Below are 11,903 nucleotides of genomic sequence, written 5' to 3' on the forward strand. Positions count from 1 at the left end.
TCCAAGATCAATGCATACTCCACCCTTCAAACTATAACATCAAAGCACAACCTCCAACAAAAATTAATCAAACCCCCCCCCTCCCCTCCCTATTTCAATCTCCAACATCAATGCATACTCCACCCTTCAAAGCACAACCTCCAACAAAAATTTATCAATACCCCACCCCCACCCCGAGAAAAAAACATGCATACCCACATTTCAATCTCCAACATCAATGCATTCTTACAAATGCACACTCCACCTTACCAAACTACAATATCAAAGTTTCAAGCTCCCAACAATTGTGTAAGCAGCAACACCCACAATCAACACATCAAAGTATCAAGATCCAAGAACAGTATCAAAATAATATCATATTCAAAATCTACGACTTCATGAAATACACATACTCAAACATAGATAAATTACAATTTTTCTTACCTTGTTCAACGATGAACTTCCTCCTCCTTCAGTAAATCTTCGAAAAAGTTCTTCTATACTGTCAAACTTTCTTTCATACTCTTGACGTTGCATTTCAAACAACCTCTGGGTTTCCTGGCGTTGAGTTTGCAATAACTCTTCATTTTTTGCCAGTTTATCCTCCAAGGCATGAACATATTCCTGAGAGTATCCTCCTGCCTGTTTCTGACTTGGTGGCTTTGGACCGTAACCCATCCCTTTCGTATACGATGATTGCTTTCCAAGCACTATTTCCATCGCATCTTGCTCACTTAATTCTTTATCTTCTTCATTCGCTTTTTCTACCAACTCCACCATTTTTTCCTACCACAATAAATATATTAAGTTAGAATTTTGAATAAATATTAACATTAACTTTACGTTATTAAAATGAGTACTTACATGTACAATACGAGCGGCTTCGTCGGTCTAACCTTTCGTCGGATGGCAGTGTGTTGCGAAGAACAACTCGAAAGGACTCAAATACGTCTCATCTACCTTTTTCTATTACAATAAATTAGTTAATAATAATAACAATTAAAGCATATATTATACTATCAGAACCAACAACTTCGTACCTTATCTTCGCGATGGGATAAAAATGATTTCCGGCCAGCGTGATGATTAAAGGGTAGTTTACTCCAACTAACTTTGTTTCTCGCTGACTTTGCCTACAACAAGAATACATATATATCATTATTTCTAATTATTAGTAATCAACTTCAGTTATTTGTTACCATCCATTCACGAGTTTCCCATCTATCACACAGCATATTCCAAACTTCTGATGTAATTTGTCCATAGGGTCGTTGTCGAGCCGTTTTAGCATCTTCGAAATCACGATAGTACCTATGTAAGCGATGTCGATAATCTTTGTAGCGGGTTCCGATCTCGTACTTGATATAATCATAATGATGTTTAACATGAAGGTCCACCTCAAATTTATTCTGCATATGTAAAACCAATGAAAATGGATAACATCACATTCATTTCACCAAACTACGAGATAAATAGATACATAATAACAAATCTTACCAACAAAAATTGAATGATGGTATTATATGTATGATTTGAAATGTTCTTTTTCTTCGTAATGTCTAAAGGTACATTCCAACGCGTCAGACGACTGATCTCACTATTGAATAAACTAGCGAGATAGCCCACAGGGTTGCGAGCTTCAGCGGTCCACGAAATTGGTATGGGTTTGCCTCCATCTGCATCTATAAGTTTGTCTAAGGCAACTGCACTGTTTTACCTATGCTCTACAGCTGCTCCTTCATTATAGCTTTCTGAAGACATTATCTCTGCCAAAAAAAAAAAAAAACACATTCTAATAATTTATAAAAGATTATATTATACAACATTGCAATAATATTTCATATACCAATCATGTGTACGTGTCAGAGTTATCGCTTTTTTCGTCTTCGTCATCGTCATCGTCATCGTCATCTTCAAACGATGTTGCATCATCCTCGTATTCTTCCTCCTCATCATCTTCTTCCTCCTCTTCATCTTATTCCTCCTCATATATGTCTTCCTCTACATTTTCGTCAAAATCTAAGACTATCTCAAGCCTATCAATATTGTCGGATATTACAATTGGATCTATATCTACTCTATGAAACGTATGTGCTTTAAGATCCACTTCTTCAACTTCACATTGATTTGTAACTCCTTCACATATATCAACTTCTTTTATTTCAGGCACATCCCATAAATGTCTATGTTCAATTTTTTGAACTACTTTCCAACCAGAACCTAATTTGAGATCTTCAACATAGAATACTTGTTGTGCCTGAAATACAAGTATGAATGGTTCGTCTTGGTACCACAAATGACGTGTGTCAATGCTCGTAAAACTATGGTCCTGACGAATACGATTCTTCCTAGAATTCGTATCATACCAATCACACCTTAATAGAAGAACTCGTTTTTTATTAATGTAGCTCAATTCGATAACTTCTCTAATGACACCGTAGAAATTAGATAACTTAGTATTATGTCCACCCATAACACATACTCCACTATTTTGAGTTGTACACCGATCATCTCGCTCAATTGTGTTAAATCGAAATCCATTTATAACACAACCATTATATGAACGAATCCGAATATCAAGACCACATGCTAGTGTATTCAACTCATGCACAACAGCGTTCGAATTTGAAGAAACTTCCGATCTCATCTACAAACATATTTTACAAGACCAAACGTCATTATGAAAATAGTTAACCATAATGGATAGATGGTGTACGATATTTTGATGGAGTAAAACTCACCTTTCTTTTAAACCACTATAGAAATAATACTTCATGCAAACTGGCTAAATTACCATTATTGTTTTGCTGTTGTAACTCTAATTCATGTTTTCTGTGAAATGAAACTAACAATGAATAACATTTGAAATAAACTTATCGACTATGCATACCAATAAAAGTACATAAAAATTTGTATCGTCTATATGAATCCACTGCTTCACAATTGGTTAGAATGTACCAGTGCGCCTTTCGTAACTCCGCAGACGATAGTTTTTTCAATTGTGAACCACCAATTGGTCGTGCATTTTGCGAAAATACAGGAAGATGTGCCTTTGAGTCATTCAGGTCCAACATGTCATCATTTCGAATTAGCCTATTGAATTTTGTTTCAATTCCATCGAGGTACATTGAGCAAAACGTCAATGCCTCATTTGCAATGACCGCTTCTACTATAGAACCCCCGGGCCGAGCTTTATTTTTTACATATTGTTTCAATGTCTGCAAACTCCTACGATAATATGCTATATCAATTAGCTAATATCACTAGATATACTTTGAAGCAAAATGTATAAATAGTCATACCTCTCAATCGGATACATCCAACTATAACCACTACAACAAATCTTAGTTTCAATGTCGGACAAAAAAAATGCGGAGGAAATGATGTCGCACAAGAAAAACACGGAGGCAACCATGACAGACACACTTAGTATCCATGTCGGGCCTAGCCCGACATTATAATTTTAATGGTGGGTCTGGCCCGCCATGAAAGGTGCCCGATTTTAACCATAAATTAAAATTTTCACCCAAAATTTTTACGCCCGAAAATTTTTGCCTCCCCAGCTCCCTTTGTCATGCGAACCGTCTCTACCCTATCGAGAAACCGGTGTAAACCTTATTCCATTGCTGTAGGAAGGGGAGCAAACGACTACTTACTGGAGGCGCGATCGAGACTCAACGGTGAGGAGCAATTTTCGACGGCAAAAAGCAACAATCTGCAGCGGTGACCTTCGATTCGGTGGCAAGGAGCGAATATACGGCAGCGGCGACAATATCGAAGGTTTTTTTCATCTTCCCTTATATTCGCTCGTTTTCATCTTCTTCTAATTTGATCAGTAATTTTCTTCTGGTTTGAGTTTGGATTATTTATCGATTTGGCTTTTTTTCATCAAGAATGAGTTTGAGTCTCTACTTTAAGTTTGAGTTTGTGTGGTGGGTAAATGAAATTTGCTCCACATCTGAGTTTGTGTAGTATATATATATGTAGAACAATTTCTCTTCTCTTTACCTTTTGAGTTCTACAGATTTTGTTGCTCCTCGGTTCTTGAAAAGTAGAAGAAGAAGCAAAAAAAAAAATGCAGAGCCTCAAAATTGGATTTGAATAGGTAGTCCAATCATGACTGAACTACCCTAATTTTTCAATCTGGTTTCATTTTCCCCCAAAATATAAAAGACAAAATCTCAAGTTTGGTCTTTCATTGTGGTGGGAGGGGTTTGTGTCGCCCAGATATTAGAAAGTCGTGAAACTCTTGTTTTCTGCCGAAAAATATTACTGGGAAACTGACATTTAGGGGCTCTCATGTGGGAAACATGTAATATAGCAATATGCTTTTGAATTTTGATTTTATTGCACGTCTTAGTTAAAATGCTCTGGCACCCCGATATACTTGCCTTTTGTTTCCAACTTTCTGACCAGCTGTCTATTTTGCTGATCTCTGTGTGTTTGTGTAACTATTTTGGTTAATTATTTTTCTTGGAAGAATCAGTATGAATTCTTAAGTGATTTATGCAAAGAATGAATTGAACCATCTATAACTGTGGAATGTTTCACTTATATAGAACAGGTTGAGAGCCCTAGCATAGATTGGTCATGTGGTCTAACAATTCAATTCAATACAGTACAACTCAATACCCAAAATTTATGAATACACACTTTGTCTTGACCTCTGCGTGTGGAAGAGTCTTAATTAATGGTCAAAGGTATTGAATTTCCTTTAATTAATTGTTATGTGCATAATTTGAGATAATTCTATATACTCTCGTGATAAATAAATAATAATAATTGATTTTTCAAGGATTTCTTAGAAGAAGATTCAACTCTGTTTTTTTTTATATGGAAAGAGCATAAATTTTTTAAGAAAATAATTATGATGTTTGAATGCGAAAGTGATTTTTGCATATTGAAGTTGTAAAGGGAGAATCATAAACACGTAAGTGCCTTGAACTATTATAATTGAAATTTGTATAATTATGTTATTCTAATGTTTCAAATTATTTAGATCATTGAAAATGTGGCAAGCAAAACATTCTACTCAACAATCTCGTAGTAGTACAATTTGGAAACCTGTGAAGGTAAATTTGCATAACTCATATCAATGTCCCAGTAAATCCTTTGTATAACTTATAATTATGTTATTTTTCAAATTTTCTATATGTAGTGTCCTCAACAATCAGATTCTATCGAGTATGGAAACTATCTGCAAAAGTATATACGAGAAATAGTGCGAAACCCTGATACTCCTATAACTGAACTTGTACGTATTATCATATACCTGTATGTGTTTATATATGATTTGTCCTTATATTAGTATTATTTTTTTTTTGTAGTTTAATACAAAAAGTGCCTATCAACAAGAAGAAATCGACGAAGTTCGAATATAATGGACATCTTTTGTTGGGCGATTTGTGTAGTACCTATGGATTCATTAGTTTTGTTTATTTGATGTAAGTATTTGGTTCAGACTACTTTCTGTCTAGTACTTGGTAGATTAGAAATGCTTTTGTCTTGTTTATAATAGGTAGAAGTTTGAATTTTGTATATATGGTACTGCATAACATATTAGTTTTGGATTATTATAGAAGTATTTGACTGATGTTATTGAATATTGTTTATGCAAGGATATGCACAATAGTGTATTCCAGATCGCAGCTGGAACTCGGCCTCTGGACCGACCTGAATACTTGGGCGGACCTGCACAGAAAGGTGAGCACTCCGACGATCAAGTCAGTATAGGTCGGATTCCCAGTTTAGTTCGAGGTCAGAAATCATCGTACCTGATCGTGGAGTGAAGTCCTCTACTTATGGGTGGTAGTCCCGCTAATCTCGCAACGGTTACGCTCGGTAATCTCGGGATCGTCGGTTACGCCCGGTAATCTCGGGACCGACGATTATGCCCGATAATCACGCCGCTGTCAGTAATTCGCATCGGCCCCGACCGAACTTCCCGGTAGGTCGAACCTCGGCCAGGTTCACCTCGGCCCTCATACTCAGCATCTATTAATGCTTGTAGTGGTGGTTTCGGCTGTCCGAGCTGGGCATGACTCATGAGTCATCTTGGAGCACCAATAGGGGTCCCCCACGTGTCCAGGGTATTTTCATCCCCAAACATTGGCCCCTCTCTGCCTGGTCCGATCTCGACCTGGCAGAGAAGTTCATTCGATTTGCTTTGGACGCGTGGCGACTTCCTATTCGTGGGAAAATATAACCGTCGCGGGAGATTTATCGTCGGAATATTCAAATATTCCGACGCTTCGGATCTTAGGGACGATCCTTGCCGCTCGTTGATTACACGTGTACGGTGGGGAAATTCTTCCGACGGGCTATAAATGCCCCCAATCCTGCAGGTCATACCTTACGTTCCCTGAATTCTTGGAGTTCGATCTGAAGACAGCTCGAACCCTTCGTAGGTCGATCTCTTCCCTCACTTTCTCTTTCGAACGTAGTCGCCATGTCGTCCTCTTTTAGCAGCAACCTAGGATCCGATGAGGACTTAGCTCGTAAGTTAGAGTCCGAACTCGAGGAGATAGAAAACTTTAGATTCTCCGATAACGGGGAGGATAGTGACGCCTCCACTTCAGGTCAGGGTTTGGAGTACCCTTCTAGGATACCTGAGCACTACCTCGGATCCCTTCGTAGGGGGTTCGCTATCCCTGAGAACATCCTCCTCAGGCTTCCAGAGGAGGGGGAGAGAGCTGACAATCCTCCAGAGGGATGGGTCACTCTCTACTTCAAAATGTTTGAGTACGGCCTCAGACTTTCCCTTCACCCTTTTGTCCAAGAATTTCTCTTCCGGACTGGGTTGGCTCCGGCTCAAGTGGCCCCCAATGGGTGGGGTGTCATTTTCGCTTTGGCCATCCTTTTTTGGCTACGAGCTCGGGATAGTGAGGAAGCCGAGCTGTTGGACGTAGACCAGCTCCTCGCGTGCTTCGAAGCGAAAAGGATAGCTAAGAAGCCCGGTTGGTTCTATATGTGCGCAAGAAAAGGCGCAGGCAGTATAGTTAAAGGGCCGACCTCCATCAAGGGATGGGTGAGGAAGTGGTTCTACGCTTCTGGGGAATGGCTCGCAAAGGACGAGTCTGGTCGTCTCTTCTTCAACGTCCCCACTAGGTTTGGGAACCTAGGTATGGAGTAGTTCTTGCTTTTTGTAATTTTCTTTTCTGTCATTCAGGTCTAACTCGGATTTTGTCTTCGTGCAGTTTCAATCCGACCAGTCCCCGAGCTTACGCAAGCCTCCTTCGACACGTTGAAATATTACAAGGAGCGCTTTCGGAGGGGTAGGAAGGTCGGAACCCTGGTGACCGACGAGCTACTGCTCAAGTCCGGGTTGCTAGATTACAACCCTGCAGTTCGTCCCATTGAATCCTCGAGGCCGAACTCCGAACTTGGTATGCCGAGCTTACTTCCCCCCCTTTTTTCCTCTAACCTTGTGCTGATCCTCGTTTTTATTTTGCAGCCATGGTTTGCGGATTTGCAAGCAGCGTGAAGCGCAAGTCCAAGGGCCGAGCCCATGCTCTTGAGGCCGCCCAGAGTTCGAAACCTGCACCCCTGCCGTGGCAGGGCCTGCCTCAGAAGATCCAGCCCCAGTGATCGAGCTGGAGTCTTCTGGGGGTCCCTCGAGGGAGGAAGTCTCTCAAAAGCGAAGGAGGAAGAAAAAGAAGACGACCTCCCCCTTGGAGGTCGGAGCTTGTAGGGTCTTGCCTGCGAGCTCCGCAGATCGGGTGGACGATCCTGAGGCCAGGATGGGCGGGACGTCCGATGTGCCAGCACGGTTCAGAGTTGAGCCGTCAAGTTCCGGGGTGAGGGACCAGGTGTCCCGCATCTCAGCTGCAAGTTTGGACCGCTGCCTAAGGAGGGCGTCCAAATTTGTGAGCGACCTTGGGTCTGTTCTGCAGAGGACCATCGACTACGCCGTCGAGGTAAGACTAGTGTCTCCATTTTCGCTTAATTTCGCCTAACAGGTAGCTCGGTCTAACTTTTTCCTTGTACCGTTTCTCAGGCGTTCGTTGCTTCCATTCAATCGGCTCTGGCCGTAAAGGCCGAGCTGGATGGGAGGGAAGTTCTGGCAGCGAGGGAGAAAGAGGAGTTCTCTGCTGCCTTGAAGGCTGCTTCCTCCACCATGAAGGATGAGCTGCTGAAGGCTCACTCTGAGGTGGAAACTTTGAAGGCCGAGGTGGAGTCCCAGGCCGAGCTGCTGAAGAAGGAAGAGGACAGGCGCAAGGCCCAACTCCGAGCTGCCCACGCTATCACCAGGGGCTTGGAGAAGGAGAAGTTCCAACTCCTGAAGGAGAAGGACGACATGCTCCAGGCGCTTGAAGCGAAGGATAAGGAGCTGGAGCATGCGACTGCCGAGCTGGAGACGGCGAAGGAGCGCCTCAGCAATGGAGTCCTACTGGAGAAATCGTTTAGGCAGCATCCTGACTTTGATGGATTTGCCAAGGACTTCTCTGACGCGGGCTTCAAGTTCCTCATGAAGGGCATTGCTTCCGACATGCCCGACCTTCAGATCGATCTCAGCGGTCTGAAAAGGAGGTATGCCGAGAAGTGGGCGTCTGGGCCTGGCGGCACCCCTGGCCCCCAAGCGTTGGTGGATCAGTATGTCAGAGATCTGGACTCTGACTACTCCGACCTCGAAGAGGACCAGGTCGGCGCCGCACAGGAGGGCACTTCTCAGGCGGACTCTTAGGCGATCGTCCTTCATGAGGCTTTTCTCTGTCTTTCTTCTCTTTCTTCTTTGTTTGTAAGTGTCAGGGCAGAGCTGCAAGGTCTATAAGCCTTGGCTCTGCTCTTCATTCAATAAAGAGGCTCCCATTTGTTTTTACTTTGTCGTCGGCAACATCTTTTCTTTGCTTTCCCTAAACTGCGGCCAATGTCACCTCGCGCCTCTTACTTTTGAGGTCGCGCCTTTAATTAAAATAATTTGAAAGTTCGAATTTGAATCTCTGTCTAGCATTCAATGCATTGCACCAACTCTGAATTTTTAACATCGCACTCTTAACTTAAAAACGTTAAAAAGCTAAAATCCCAAGTCCGTAGCTATTCTTCACATCGCTCCTCGTACCCTCAAGTTCGGAGGCTTGACCATTTTGAACTTTTCACATCGTCCCTTTACCTTGAAGGTTTGAATTTTAAGTTCATCAGTGGTTTCGGCATCGCACCTCGTACCCTTAGGTTTTGGAGGATTGAATTTTAACCGACTGCTGGAATGTGATCGCGTGGGAGTCCGTGGCCCCCATTTAATTTATGGTCAAACTCGGAATCATGAAATTAAATCATCACATTTATTCCGATCATAATTATTTTGAAACAGTGTTTACAGATCCATTGAAAACCTTTCTGTCATTTCAAGGACAATAACGCTTCAGGTGCTCCGCGTTCCACGGGTGCGCGAGGACATCTCCTTTCAGATCGGCCAATACGTACGTCCCTGGTCGGACTATGCCCTTGACCTCAAACGGGCCCTCCCAGGCCGGATCAAGGGCACCCACATGGGTTTGGACCCTCCTTAAGACCAGATGTCCGACCTGAAAGGTCCAAGGTCGAACGTGGGCGTTGCAATGTCTGGCCATTCTGCCCTGATATTCCGCCAGGCGTAGCTGAGCCACTGCTCTTCTTTCTTCCAACAAGTCGAGGTTGACGAGCAACTCTTCCTCATTTGCCGTAGGCTCGTAATGCTCTACTCTGTCAGATGGCATGCCGATCTCAACCGGGACTACAGCTTCAGAGTCGAAGGCCAGGGAGAACGGGGTCTCGCCCGTCGATTCTCTTTGGGTGGTCCGGTACCACCACAGAACCTCTGGTAGCTCCTCGGCCCACCTGCCTTTCCTGGAGTCCAGTCTAAGTTTGATGCCCCGCTTGATGATCTTGTTGACCGCCTCCACCTGCCAATTTGCTTGCGGATGGGCGGGGGGACGAGCTAAGATGACTTATGCCAAGTTCGCTGCAAAAGTCTTTGAACTTGGCGTTGTCAAACTGCTTCCCATTGTCTGTCACGATGGCCTGCGGTATACCAAAGCGACATATGATATTCGTCCATACGAAGGACGTGACTCTGGATTCCGTTATGTGGGAGAGCGCCTCGGCCTCGGCCAACTTGGTGAAGTAATCCACAGCAACCACAGCGAACTTGGTCTGGCCCTTGCCCAAAGGGAAAGGACCAATGATATCTATCCCCCACTGCGCGAATGGCCACGGGGCCGAGATGGGGGTGAGCAGCTCGGGAGGTTGGCGGATTATGGTTCCGTAACGTTGGCAATTGTCGCAAGTTCTAACGAACTTCTTGGCGTCCTGGCTGAGGGTCAGCCAATAGTATCCTTGTCGGATCACTTTGGCTGACAGCGACCGGACGCCTGAGTGATTGCCGCACACTCCTTCGTGGATCTCTCTGAGGACGTACAGGCCCTCTTCAGGGGTTAGGCATCTAAATAGAGGCAGGGAAAAGCCACATCGGTACAATACCCCATCTCGGACCACGAACCGAGCTGCCCGCCTTGCCAACTTCCTGCGCTCCTTGGGGTCTTGTGGTGAGTTGTCCCTAATGAAGTCCGCGATCGGGTCCATCCATGAGGATTCTGGAGCGCCGATCTCCATCAGATCTGGCTCTAGGATCGAGGGTTTATCTAAGATCTCGACGGGGACCGACCTGGCCAGGTCGGTCTCGTACGCCGATGCTAACTTGGCCAAGGCGTCAGCATTAGAATTTTCTGCTCGCGGAATACGGCTTACTTCGTAAGTTCGAAACTGGGCGAGGTACGATCTGACCTTGCCCAAATACTTCTCCGTTCGGGTGTCTTTGGCTTGGTACCCGTCCCTGATCTAGCTCACAACCAGCTGGGAGTCACTGAAGACCTAAACACAAGAGGCCTCCAATCCTCTAGCGATTCGCAGGCCGGCAATGAATGCTTCATACTCAGCCTCGTTGTTAGAAGTCCGGAAGCCGAACCGCAAGGCATACTCAAATCGCTCGCCCCCTGGTCCGAGCAAGAGGACCCCGGCTCCGCACCCCTTTTCATTGGAGGATCCGTCGACATAGATTGTCCAAGGTAGGTCGGACTCGCTCAGCTCGGAAGGTGGTGTGAGCTCGGCTATGAAATTTGCCGCTGCTTGTCCTTTCAACGCAGTTCTGGGTTCGAACTGGATGTCGTACTCACTTAGCTCTATTGCCCACTTCATTAGGCGTCCGGAAGCTTCCGGCTTATGAAAGATGCTTTTTAGGGGCAGGTTAGTGAGCACCACCACCGTATGGGCTTGGAAGTATGGTCTAAGCCGTCGGGCCGAGGTGACCAAAGCGAGAGCCAACTTCTCCATCTGAGGGTATCTAGTCTCGGCTTCGGTCATAGCTTTGTTTTGCCGCGTGATTACGCCTGTTTACATGCGTAAAAAGAAAGTTTTAGATGCTGTTTTTACAATGTTTCAGCTTTGTTTCGGATTTTTCTCGATCGTTTGAGTTCCAATTCATGCAAAATTCATATATTATGGTTTGTGGTTGGCTTATATTGTATTTACGACATTTTAGGACCATTTGGGAGTGCAAATTAATCAAAAGAAGCAAAAAGACGAAAAAAGCTTCATGGGAGGCGCCAGGCGCCTGCGTGCCTGCAGAAAAACAGTTTTTCTTCCAACTTTGCCCTTAATGAAACGCGTCTTCCAATGCATTTTGGTGGTTCCAACCGATGCATACGTGTAGAAGAAGTGTTCCACTATCAGTTTGAGCACGATTTGGTCAGTCAAAAGAGTTGGAAATGGGTGATTCACCATCGTTTTAGGACCTACCTAACCAAGTCTGCACTGCTATAAATTCCAGCAACTTCTCCACCAAAATCATCAAGCCTTGCTTCCGTCTCTTGATCATTTTTAGTGTTTGTTTGTTGCTTTCTAAGTACTTTTGAGTTGCTTTCATTAGTTGCTTTTGGTTTTTAAATCCCGAG

General features: G+C 43.9%; 1 long non-coding RNA gene across 1 annotated transcript; it reads right to left on the reverse strand.

The window, feature by feature from the left end:
- Nucleotides 1-219: 219 nt before the first annotated feature.
- Nucleotides 220-1,739, reverse strand: LOC111013474 (uncharacterized). Its single transcript, XR_002601693.2, has 4 exons — nucleotides 1,477-1,739; nucleotides 1,020-1,388; nucleotides 844-945; nucleotides 220-765 (listed from the first exon to the last, which is right to left on the reverse strand). It is a non-coding gene; the product is annotated as an uncharacterized LOC111013474 (long non-coding RNA).
- Nucleotides 1,740-11,903: the final 10,164 nt, after the last annotated feature.

Source organism: Momordica charantia (assembly GCF_013281855.1).
Source record: "Momordica charantia cultivar OHB3-1 chromosome 2 unlocalized genomic scaffold, Mcharantia_2.0 BLBB01000002.1, whole genome shotgun sequence".
Taxonomy (NCBI): Eukaryota; Viridiplantae; Streptophyta; class Magnoliopsida; order Cucurbitales; family Cucurbitaceae; genus Momordica; species Momordica charantia.